The sequence below is a fragment of the Sturnira hondurensis genome, unplaced genomic scaffold, assembly GCF_014824575.4.
Source record: "Sturnira hondurensis isolate 20B ecotype Veracruz unplaced genomic scaffold, ASM1482457v3 Scaffold0006496, whole genome shotgun sequence".
Lineage (NCBI taxonomy): Eukaryota > Metazoa > Chordata > Mammalia > Chiroptera > Phyllostomidae > Sturnira > Sturnira hondurensis.
Window position 1 is genome coordinate 9,598,710 of NW_028079127.1, and position 11,916 is coordinate 9,610,625.

The following is an 11,916-nucleotide window of genomic DNA, read 5'->3' on the forward strand; positions in this document are numbered from 1 at the left end:
GCCCATCAGTAAATGAATGGATCCAAAAGCTATGCTACATTTACACAATGGAATTCTATGCCGCAGAAAGAAAGAAGGAGCTCCTACCCTTTTCAACAGCATGGATGGAACTGGAAAGCATTATGCTGAGTGAAATAAGCCAGGTGGTGAAAGACAAATACCATATGATCTCACCTCTAACAGGAAGCTAAACAACAAAACAACAAGCAAGCAAAATAAAACCAAAGACACTGAAATAGAGAACAGGGGGACAGTGACCAGAGGGGAGAGGGGAGGGAATTTCAGAGGAAAAAGGGGAAGGATTTACAGGAACTAGTATAAAGGACACACGGACAACAACTAAGGGGGTTGGAAATGGGAGGGAGGTGGGAAGCACTGGGTGGGGTGTGGGCTGGGATGGGAGTAAAAGACAGAAAACTGTACTTGAACAATAATTAAATAAAAAATTTTAAAAAACACAATGGTTAGAGTGAATGAAAAGATAAAATCTTTCAGGATCTCAAATTAAAAGGTTTTGACCTTTGCAAAACACTTATTACACACATTAATTGAAATCATAATAGATAGCATTCAAATTTCCCTATAAAACATTTAATAATAAGAACAATAGAACTCTTTTAACCAACCCCACTTCTCCAACTTGCCACATTCCCCAGTGCTCCCGTCTCCACATAAAGCTTTTCTGTTGAAGCCTAGAGCGTGAAAAAGCCACTGGCTCCCACCAGCTGAGTTGGGGGTTTGCCAAGAGTCAGCTATGTTTGTTCTCAGCCCTGTTATGCCTCTTAAACGTGTTTTGTAATTGCATAATTTAATAAAATAACATGTAAGTCAACTGAATATGAATGCAAATGAAGAGTTGAAAACTGTATCGAATGCATTAGAAATATTTTAAAAGGTGAATCACTACAAATTATGTTGTCAGATTAGATGTGAGTGAGACAAAGCATTTTTAAAGAGTCATGAAAATGTAGAAGGCGTCAGCACTCTGGGGGCTGTGACCGTGTCCTTAAATTGTTGTTGCTCCACGTGAAGAAAGCCAAGCCAGGGCTCAGAGACAATGACTCACGGCTGTGGCCGATGAAAGAAAGACGAGGCCCAAGTCCAGTCAGGGCACCCACACCCAGAAAGAAGACAACAGGTCTACAGCAAAACACAGGAGAATGAACACAAATTTATATGTTCTTTTTTTATTGATTTGAGAGAGAGAAGAGAGAGAAACATCTATTTGTTGTCCCACTTACGTTCATCGGTTTATTCCTGTATGTGTCCTGACAGGGGATGGAACCTATGCCTGTGCAAATTGGAACAATGCTCTAACCAACTAAACTACCCAGCCAAGGCTGCATATTCTTAAGGTAAATAAAATCTTTAAGGTGTCTTTTAAAAATAATTTCCGCTTTAACCAACCTCTTCAGTTAAACCTTTTAACGGCATCCCCAGTTGCCTTAGATTAAAGGGGTGCTGATGTTACTTTAAACTCGACTGGAATTTAACTTTAGGCAAGAAAACCACAAAGATCAAACGGTTCATTTCTGAGGTAAGTCCTTTATAGACATGGAAAAAACGTGACCCAGTTCAACTGGGCAGTGACTTTGATTTTCCTTGTTATTTGTGCAAATTTTTACCATTACTGCGAGGGCAACAACGGTATAAGGGCATCAAGGCTGCACACTTGTCTGGAAGGCAGGCGGCTCCCGTGCTGCTAAATGAATGAGAATCTCTGCCTTGATGGTTCCCTTTGATTCCTCTTAGATCGGAATGAGTTTTGATGTAGTAAGTTATGCTATAACTTTGTATCATCTTTCACTAATGTAGGCTGCATGACTGTGGTTGTGAAGCAGGTTGAATAATTAAACTGACCTGCACGTATCACAGCATGACATAAGAAATACAACAGTGATGATACTACTGTACCATTTAATCCAGTATTTCTGCCCAAATCCAGACCATTAGAAGAAGCCACCACAACCAGGGAGTCCACTGAACAGAGAGTGACGGCAGAGGACCTTAAAAATGGGTGAGCGTTGCTAAGGTAGTGTAGTAAAGAACAGATGAGGGGGATTTAACAGCATCGTAGAGTGGGTAGCCGTCGTTTTCTGAACACTGAGGTGGGCTCTGTAGTTTAAGAAGCAGAAGAAAACTAAAAATTTGCTGCAAATAGTAAGAAATGTCCTGTTCAAAGGAAATAACCTTCTAAAGGGGGACAAGAACACCAGGAGATGCACAGAAAAGGATCAAAAAACTTGGATGGTACAAGAGAGAAAACAGGAACCAGACGCTCGGCCACATTTAGCTGGGGTTTATACTCATTCCTTAGAGAGGGTGAATTGACATTCCGGTCTCATTACCTTGATTGAAGTTTATCGTATATGAGTGTACCCAGATTCTCCAAAAACTAAACTTTATGTATTTTCATCTCGTAGTGTGGATTCACTCAGAATTGAAGCTCCAAGTTAGAGACCCCTTCCAGGTGTTGTAGGAGCCATGATTCAAGGCTGAGCAGTAAAGCTATTGACTGCTGCAGGCAAAATTCTGGTGCCAATATCATCTCTTTCAGAAAAGTGTTTGTGATGTGTATCAGGTACTATGAATTCTTCAAAGCTATTCACCGAGCGATGTTACACGGATGAATTTAGTCTGAAGAAATGAAGAGAGTGTGGACATGGCTACACAAAGATTCAGGAACAACCCATGCTAACCACTTTAGAGCAACGCGGTCAATTACAGCACATTTCTATGTTACCGTTGGGAGCAAAGAAGTAGCAAAACGGGCAACGTGTGTGCACATGTGTGGGTGTGCGTGAGTGTGTACAGGGAAGAATATTCGTTATTTGGAGAGTTGGGCACTGAGTTCTTACCAAGACAGGAACTGTGTCCATCTACCTATCTCATCTACCTAGTGGGATCTCCATTTTACACACAAGAAGTCTGAGACGCAGGAAGATTATGTAACTTGTCAGAAGCCACTCGTCTCTCCCGGGTGGCGAAACCAGAATCCGCCCCGAGAAGGTCTGATGGCAGAGCCGAGCGGTGGCCAGACTCGCCGCACTTAGCTCCGCTTAGACAGCGGACCACGCGGGCCAGCGCCAGGTGCCACCAGTGCATCTCCAGTGCCCTCGGAGTTTCCGCGCATGCGGGGCCGCACAGCATGACTTTCGGAGACCAGGCGCTCGGGTCAGGCAGTGTACGTTTTTAAAAAACAACGCCAGGTTTCTGCATGTCCTTGGGTGAGCTACTTACTTTCTCTGAATTTCAGATTATTTTATCTGGAAAAAAATAGTATGATAAAGATAGCTGGCTCACGAAGTGGTTGTGAAGACTGATAGATAAACACATTTAAAGGGCTTGGTCCAGCGCCTGCATTTGATAAATAATAAACAATGTACAATGGAGAGATCTTTTTATCTTTCTTTGCCTTTCAAAATTATTTTTTAAATGTTCCGAAACTCTAAATGTCTTCCAAATCCTTTCTCAAGTATGGTGAAAAGTTCATTTAAATTTTTTTTTTAATTTTTGTTACTTACAAGTCAAAAAATATCATTCAAAGAAGTTTGACTTCCTTAAAACTTACGTGAGAAGCCAGGCTGTAATCTGGTGAAACCGGCAGTACCAGTGGAGAAGAACCCACAAAACACAGGTTTTGTGAATGTGTATAGGAGTGGATTGAGGTCAGCAACCTAGAGATAACACCCCGATGGCTGAGGGCGGTTCTACTCCCCACCGGAAGATTATTATTTTTTTTAAAATCTCCTTTCCCTTCAGGTACAGCTCAAATGACACTAGTTCCCAGAAGCTGCTTTATCCTGACCTTCCATCGAAAAACAGTATTGAGCTCCAAGCTGTGTTTGCTTGGAACTTTGCATAAAATGAAAAGACAGAAAGCTCCACTATCAAAATATGGTGTGGGAGGAGAGGTGAGGACGATGAGAGTGCCCAAATCTCCGGAAACCAAAGGTGGACAGTTGTCCTGTTTGTGAAGGGCAGTGGCGTGGGTGGGGAACAGAGGGAAACGTTCTTGTTTTATTCCCCCTCTTTCACATCCTTGACTCTTTCCCAGTTACAAACAAATGCACTAGTGTATCAATTGTATAATAAAAAGTAAGTTCTGGTGAGCAGAGACATACGGTTAACAAAGAACAACGGACAGAATAATAAGGGCCCTGATTCACTGCATGTTTACAAATGCCACGTGGCAGGCACTGGGCCAAAGGCTTGTCACGTGTTTTCCTGCTCACAAGAAGTCTGCGAGATAGGTGATAGGTCCTATTTTAGATGCTTTAAATATATCTCCACATTGAATGTCCACAGCCGTGCTGTGAGACCACCATTACTAGTTCCCACTTTGCAGGTGAGATGCGGTGATTAAGCCGGCTTGTCCTGGTGAGCAGCAGAATGGGGTGCGCAGCCAGGCTGTCTGACCACAGCAGACACTGCCCTTGTGGCCACTACAACAGAGAGAAAGAAAATCTACATCTTTGCTAGGCCAGAGCAAAGCCATTTCCTGCTCCACACTTAAAGAATAATGACTGCTTGATAAGTTTTAAACCTGATTCAGGAAAAAGAACCAAAAAAATTATAAGATAAAAGGGAGACATTTTTAACTTTCCGGGTGCGTGCCTCTAAAACAGAACAATGTGAAGCTGTGTTCAGACAAATCCACCATTGTGTTTCTTTGATTTCATTTTATGTGTAGCAATCATAGTAAAAACAATGGATTTAAACTAATCCTGACCCAAGAAGCTAATTAATATTAGTGCACAGTTATGCACCTTTCCCTGGATTGAGGTGGGTATAAGCTATGATTAGCGAGTGAAACACTCTCATTTATTTTTAAGAAATAGTATACATCTCAAATAAGAGAGAGGAAAACTGTAACTGTATTCAAATATATTTAAAATTGAGTGTGGACATTTGATGATGACTTTTTGGTGTAGGCAGAGGTTTCCACTCTCCAGCTTCTTTCTTAGGTTCAAGGAAGCATTTGACACTATACAGACCTCTTAAGCTTGAACCTCTGTCCTTATTTTTCTAGGTTATAGAACTTAAATTATCACAGCCACAAGATCATAGCATACCAAGGGGGAAAATAATCCTGGAAAAATTTGGGCCACAAAAAAAATCAGGACCAAATTTTCCCGTAGCAGGTACCACAAACCTCTCACTTATATAGTATCTCAGTGGGCAAGTGGGAGTCAATCCATTATGTAAGCCCACCTTTCAGGTAGCGTCTTGATAAAAACTAAGCCACAACAAAATAAACCTCGCTTTCCAAAGAAGGAAAAACACAACTCCCAGAGCCACACAGGAATGCCAGAAGGACCCCAGAGTCCAGATGCCCGGAACTTGTCTGGCAGGCTCGTGATCACGTCCGCTGCACAGGCGCCCCATCCACATCCCTAGCAGCTGGAGGCTCTGTTCTTTGGAACCCATAGCTCCTTGACCCTCAACGCTCTTCTCTTTTGGCTGCTGGGACCACACATCCCTGAGCCTCCTACCTTTCTTGACGCTCCTCTTGTCTGCACCATCCCTCCTCTCTGTCCACCACTGGCAGAGCCCCCACATCACCTTTCCAGCCCACATGTGAGATGACATCAGACACAAAGTAGGGAGTGGACAGAGGCATGAATGGACTGGCCAAAGGTGAGCTCACTTCAACCACTCCAAAAACTGGACATTTGAATGAGAAGCTAGCAAGTCTGATAGCCAGTGCTAAAAATGAGAAATGACAACTGTAGTAGAACAGTAAAAAAATGAGCAACAAGGGGTAAAAGTCCACCTCAATACTGGTTATTTGGGATCTAAAGGCAAATGCCTTAAGCATTATGATTTTTAAAATGGGACAATAGTAATAGTCTGGACTGCCAAAACCTCTCTGGATCTCTGCCCAGCCCACACTCTCCTGTAAGTGCCTCCCCAGTGCTAAAAGGGTCAAATGTCAACCCCACTCCCTCCACTCTGGCTACAGTCGGCCAGGCCAGGAACGGACAGCTGACCCACACTGGTTTGATCAGACTCCATTTCCCCAGGACTGGAAATTTGAATTCAAAGACAGTGCCACTTCCTTTGGCTAAAATTGTTGTATAAAATGTAAAAGTCAGCAATTTTCAAGTCACCACATTCCACCATGCAAATGAGTAAGTAGAAAAAGCTCATGTGCAGAGGGGAAAAATGAAGATAAAAGGGAGTCCAGGAAAGGAGAATGAAACAGATGCACAGAGAAGACAGAGGTGAAGGCAGAGAGGAAATTCTGAGGTCTTTCCAGTTACCACCTCTTGTCCCTTCTGGGGACCCACCACATCTCTGCTCTTGGGTTCCAATGAGTCATAAATAACAAAGCTCCCCCTTGTCTGCCGAGCTAACCCAAATAATAAGATACTATGAAAATAAAAGTCAACAAAGTAAGGAATGGAAAATAAAGCTAATAGTTGATTGATCGCTGATTATATCCTGGAATGAATACTATTTTCAGACCACATGTGAAATGTCAGTTCTCCACACGCCTAACCTAGGTCCCCAGGGAAAGGCAAAGCCACAGGGTGGTTGGTCTGTGTCTGGACTGGTGCTTAGGACACAGATTCAACTCCAGTCATTTGGTTTACAACCCAGATGCAAAGGATGCAAGAATAAAGCTCAAAGTAGAACTGAATCTAGCTTCTGTTTCCCTTCCCACATTAGAATATTTTTCTCAAAGTGAATTCTTCAAAGGAGAGGACGTCACAAAGGAAACAGATGGTTATTTTAGTAGGAGCAAGAAGGAGACACTCCATGCTGCCTCTCCTCACTCCTTCCTTTAACAGGAAGGATTTAAGCAGTTATAGTTATTCCTCACATACATTTCAGCTGCCCTGTTTATGCTGTGCCATAGATAGACAGATAAGTGTGCTACTGCACAGCAAACAAGCAGCTGACTGTGGGAGGAGATTCAGAAATGGAAACCTTGTCAGTTAGCGTTAGTGAATCATCACATGAAACAAATTGTTCACTTTTTGTTCAGTCCATTAGCTGCGAGGATGAAAAGAATTGCTCTTCCAACACATAATATTCCAATTTCCTATTTTCACTTAGCACTTCCTTTCTCTGCTCTGCACATATAATGCATTTCTATTCTCCCCTTAACTTACTCCCTTTGACCAGGACTTCACTTTCATCAGAGACAGCCCTAATCAGTTGTTCTCTGACATGGAGCCTGGGGAACACATACCCTTTGACGTAACAGAGGCTGGTGGGGCCTGCGTTTCTAGATGGCCTGCACCCCTCTGCCCTTTTTAAGTTTTTCTCAGATAGACAGTATGGAATGGCTCAGAGCCTTCTTGCCACAATTCAATGAACTATGAATAATAGTTTGATTTGCTTAGTGTCCTTCTTCCAGAAAGTTCCAACCTTTATATTGTTTCGTTAATTTAAATACGTCTTTATTCCCATTTCATAGATATAAATTTTGATGTCCAGAGAGAAATGCAAAACATCTCTGAGGTCACTGAATCGGTTAGTAGCCATTGCTTTTGAATTTCCAGGTAGCGATTTAAGGCCATCGCGCAAATGGCCACAAGCTACAGATTTACATCTGGATGAGATCCAGTCAGTTCTAGGAAGTCATCCAGTGAGAGTATGAAAGGTCACAGAAATAAAAACAATGACCCATAACACTGATATAGTACTTCTTTGGGCCATTAAGTTACAATGATTTCATCATGTAAGAGTGTGGGAAAAGCTGGTGATGTTTAAGAGCTAACAGATTTAAAAATGAGAGAAGGAAATTAACATTTTTAAGTCATTTTATGGTCATATTAATTTTCATGATAATTCTGTAAATGAGGCATTCTCATACATTTACAGAAAACAAAACTGAAGCTCAGACAGAATCAGTAAGTCTATAAAGATCACTGACCTAGTAAGCAAAAAAAATTAGAATTTGTACTCCTGTTTTCCTGATTCCAAAGCCAATGTTCTCTTTATTATGAGAGAGGTTTTTTTAAAGGTACCCAATCCTGATGAAAACCAAATCCTCCTTTAAAAAAAAAACACACAGAAAAAGCTTTATCCAGTTAGCTTAAGTTTAATTTCCCTTAATTTTCTTTTTCCACAAAACTAGTTGGTGGCCTACAGGTTGAATCTCAGGTAGTCACCTAGAAGCCAATTAAGCACTTCTGCGGAACACTCTTGCTGGCACGTCTCACTGGAAGAAGTCCCACAGTTCCCAGCATGAGAGGAAGATTAACACATCAGGGTCAGGCATCTCATATTTCTATGGCACAGACTAGGCCGAAAAAAAGAAAGAAAAAAGAAAGCCATGAATAGTACTCCTTCAGGAAGCTGTGATTTCCACGACCAAGAGGGAAAATGTGAAGAAAGCAAATGTAAAACCTGCTCTCTTCTAGGGCCGTCATCCCGGTGTTGGCAGCCTTCAGGTGTCAGTGACAGCAGAATGAAAATGAGAGCTGGGGAGGAGGGGCTGCTTATTAGCTGCCAGACCTGGAAAGTCCAGAGGTGCATTCATTCGCAGCTAAATCCATGAACTTGACAATGTCATTAAGACATTGCCCTGATCTCTTACTCTTGTCCTTGCATTCCCTACATGGTGGCCCCAGAAATTCCAGATTCACATATGACCACCTTCCCGTCACAGAAAAAAGTAGCATACCTCTTTCCCAAAGATTTCAGAGAAGTCCAAGATTTGACCATCATTGGCCACCTCACAGCGTGCCACCTCCCCCCCCCCACAATAGCAATCACTGTAGGCAGGGGCATATATCTCACTGATCAAGCTTTGCTCATAAGCCTGCTCCTGCAACTGAGAGGTGCAGTCAGTCTCAAGCAAGACATGAACAAAGAATAGGGCAGGGGAGATCACAAAAGGGAAAGGGCAGTGCGGTCACCAGGCAAAGGGTAAGGATGCTGGGCAAACAGCTCCCTGTGTGCACAGAGGCCAACCACTCTCAAAGGGGAGAAAACCTCTGCCCAGCCTAGGTGAGACTCAGGATGAATTTTCCCTCTGTTCCCAGGCAGAAGCTCAAGAGGCAGACTCAGTCGGGCAATTAGCTGTCAGCTGATCACCAATTCAAACGCGCTGGAGTGGCCAAGCTGATGAGATTTGGCTGGGTGAACCAAATTACACTTCCAATGCCACTTCACATCGGGATTGCTAGGTGTGTATTCATGTTCAGCAGTAAGTATTACCCTGCAAGTTATTTTCTTTGATATTGACTATACGTGGGCAAGGGAGAAATTTAGGCTTCTTTTTATTTTTATAGATTTAAGTTCTGCTTAACAGGAAAGACCAAAGAAGTTTTAGAGATTTGTGAGGAGGCTAATTAGGATCCATTCCAACTTAATGGCTAGGCTGTCACACTGAAATGGATAAAGGACCAGAACATGTTCCACCCTTGCAAGGTAGAGATTTTCTTCCAAGTAACCGTCTGATTTGGGAACCTCAGTCTTTCATAATGCCATGTGCTATGATCAATCAGATGTAATGATCAAAAGAGCTTTGCCTCAATCAATCCCAATAAACAAATAACTGCTATAGTGGCAAACCTTAATGTGTTCTTCACTTCAAATTCACTTGCCAATAGTTGGCCTCATTAACATCTCTGAAGTTAACTGTTCACTAAAATTGGGCAAGCTGTACATTAGATAGGTTCAGTGGTTTGCAAGCCTTTGGGAGTAACAGACCTACTGAATCAGCATCTTGCTAGCTCCATGGAAATTCACAAGCTAAAAAGTCAGGCAATTGCCAGAGATCTGGAAGGATTAAGGAGGGACGGGGAAACTCCTACCACCTTCCTATAATTAGTACTATCTTTCTCTACCTGAAAAGTAAGAACTAGCTTTGCATCGTTTGTAAAGATTTGATTATGACAGAAAATGAACTCGATTTCTTTGTGCCATCTAGCTTTCAAATTACCCTCCCACATCTGTCCGATGGTTTTTGTTGTTCAATTATGAAAACTGTATCCAGACTGGATTATGAGAATGCTGTTTGCAGGCACGACAACCACAGACGCCCTTGGGTTGAACATAAGGCTCACTACGATCTTCCCAAGGAAGGAAATGTACTTCCAGCTGCTGCACCAGACCCACCCTTCTTGGAGAGAAGGAATCGCAGCAAGCGAACCTTTCGAGGGTATCTGAAGTGCACATTTGGCCAGATGAGAGGCAGTGGGAAGAGTGAACATAGACTTTAATTCCCTTATATTTATGTGGCCCATTCCCACGGAAACGGCCAGATTGAATACAACTCTTTAGTCTGCCTAGAGGTGAAGAAGCTTCTTTCTGGCCTGAATCACTGTACGAGTTTGAGCACCACCAACTCTTACCAAGGACGCCCTATTTTCTACTTCATTTTTCTTAAGGGGTCAATATCTGTGAGTCACAAGAAAAAATGCATTTGCTTTCCAGTCTGGCTTTGTGTCCTTCACAGATGACCAGGACAAGCATGATGCTGCTTTGTCAAAGGGAGCTTTAAGTATTTGCAAAAGACACAGGATATCATTGGATGTGCACTTCTCCCACGAAAACGATAACCAACCCAGTGTTCCACCTGACAGTTCTGACCCACCCATTTCACTTTGGAACCTACTTAATTATAACTATTTCAGTAACGCGCACCATGAGCTGCCAGGATATGGACTTGGAAGATTCCCAGTATCACAATGGCCTCCTGCTCAGTTCTACCGCTCACTCTTGTCCATGCCCCCACCCTCCAGGCCCCCTATAATTCATTTCCACACAGCACCCTGACTAAGCTCATAAAAATGTAAATCAGATCAGGGTGCTGCCTTGCTTACAGCCCTCCAGGACTTCCGACCAGGTTTAGAGTACCTGTGACCAGTCTAGGTCCCTGTGTCCTTCATCCCTGCCCCATGTTGCTCTCCGTCCCTTCCTCTCCAGCCCACTGGCAGTCTGTCACTTCCCCAAACATATCAACCTCATTTCTGCCTTCAAGCTTCGAGCTTGCGGGGTCCCCTATTCCAGGAACACTCCCTCCACAGCCCCCTTCATACCTGGCTTCTTCTCATCCTGTGCGTCTTCATCAAATGCCATCTGTTCAGGAAGTTCGTTCCTTCCCATCTTACTCCCTCTCCCATTTTCTTTATCACATTACCCTGAATATTTTCTTCATAAAATTTGCCAGGATCTCAATCTAATAATCTAGTTTTTTGCCTGTATCTATCCACTAGAATGTAAGTTCAAAATGGGCATAAACTTCCTCTGTCTTCGGCATCACCATCTCCTCAGTATCTAGAACAGTGCCTGGTACAGGCCCTGACACAGTCTAAACCACTGAATGAATGTCATGACCCAAATCACATTATAAAGAATTCCAGGTTCCAGAACCGGTTTATTTGGGACACATGCAAATCTAATATTGGCAGGAGCTGTATCCCATCACTGCCTCCCTTGATTCTTCCCAGATTACGGCAATCGGCATAAGAATCATTTCCCCAAATAAGAGAATGTCTTTGGAAACTAAAGAAGACAAAAAAAATCAGACACACCGGAAAACTCTGGGCTGCCTTCTTTTTCATTATAAGTAAGACAAGGTTCATGAGAGTGAGCATCAGCACTGGATTCCTTAGATGTTGAAAATTAGATCAAGTGAATTGGAGGACAACTACATCTTGTGTTAATGTTTTCCTCCTCGAAGGAAGAAAATGAGGTGATGTGAGCCATGACTACATTTGAAAATGAAACTTTGTGTTTCTATTTGCTTCCACGTTAAAGCACACTGTTTTTCATTTTAGACTTTTCATGTTGGTAAATGTTGCAATGCTTTACATTCATTAGGCTCGGGCCCATTTACTATGCGTAAGCGAGACAAGCAGAGATATGTCATCCTCATAAAGCATCATTTCTAAATTACACCGTAAATAAATACTAAGCCACAAACCCAAGTTTCGCGACCCTTACCGTTAA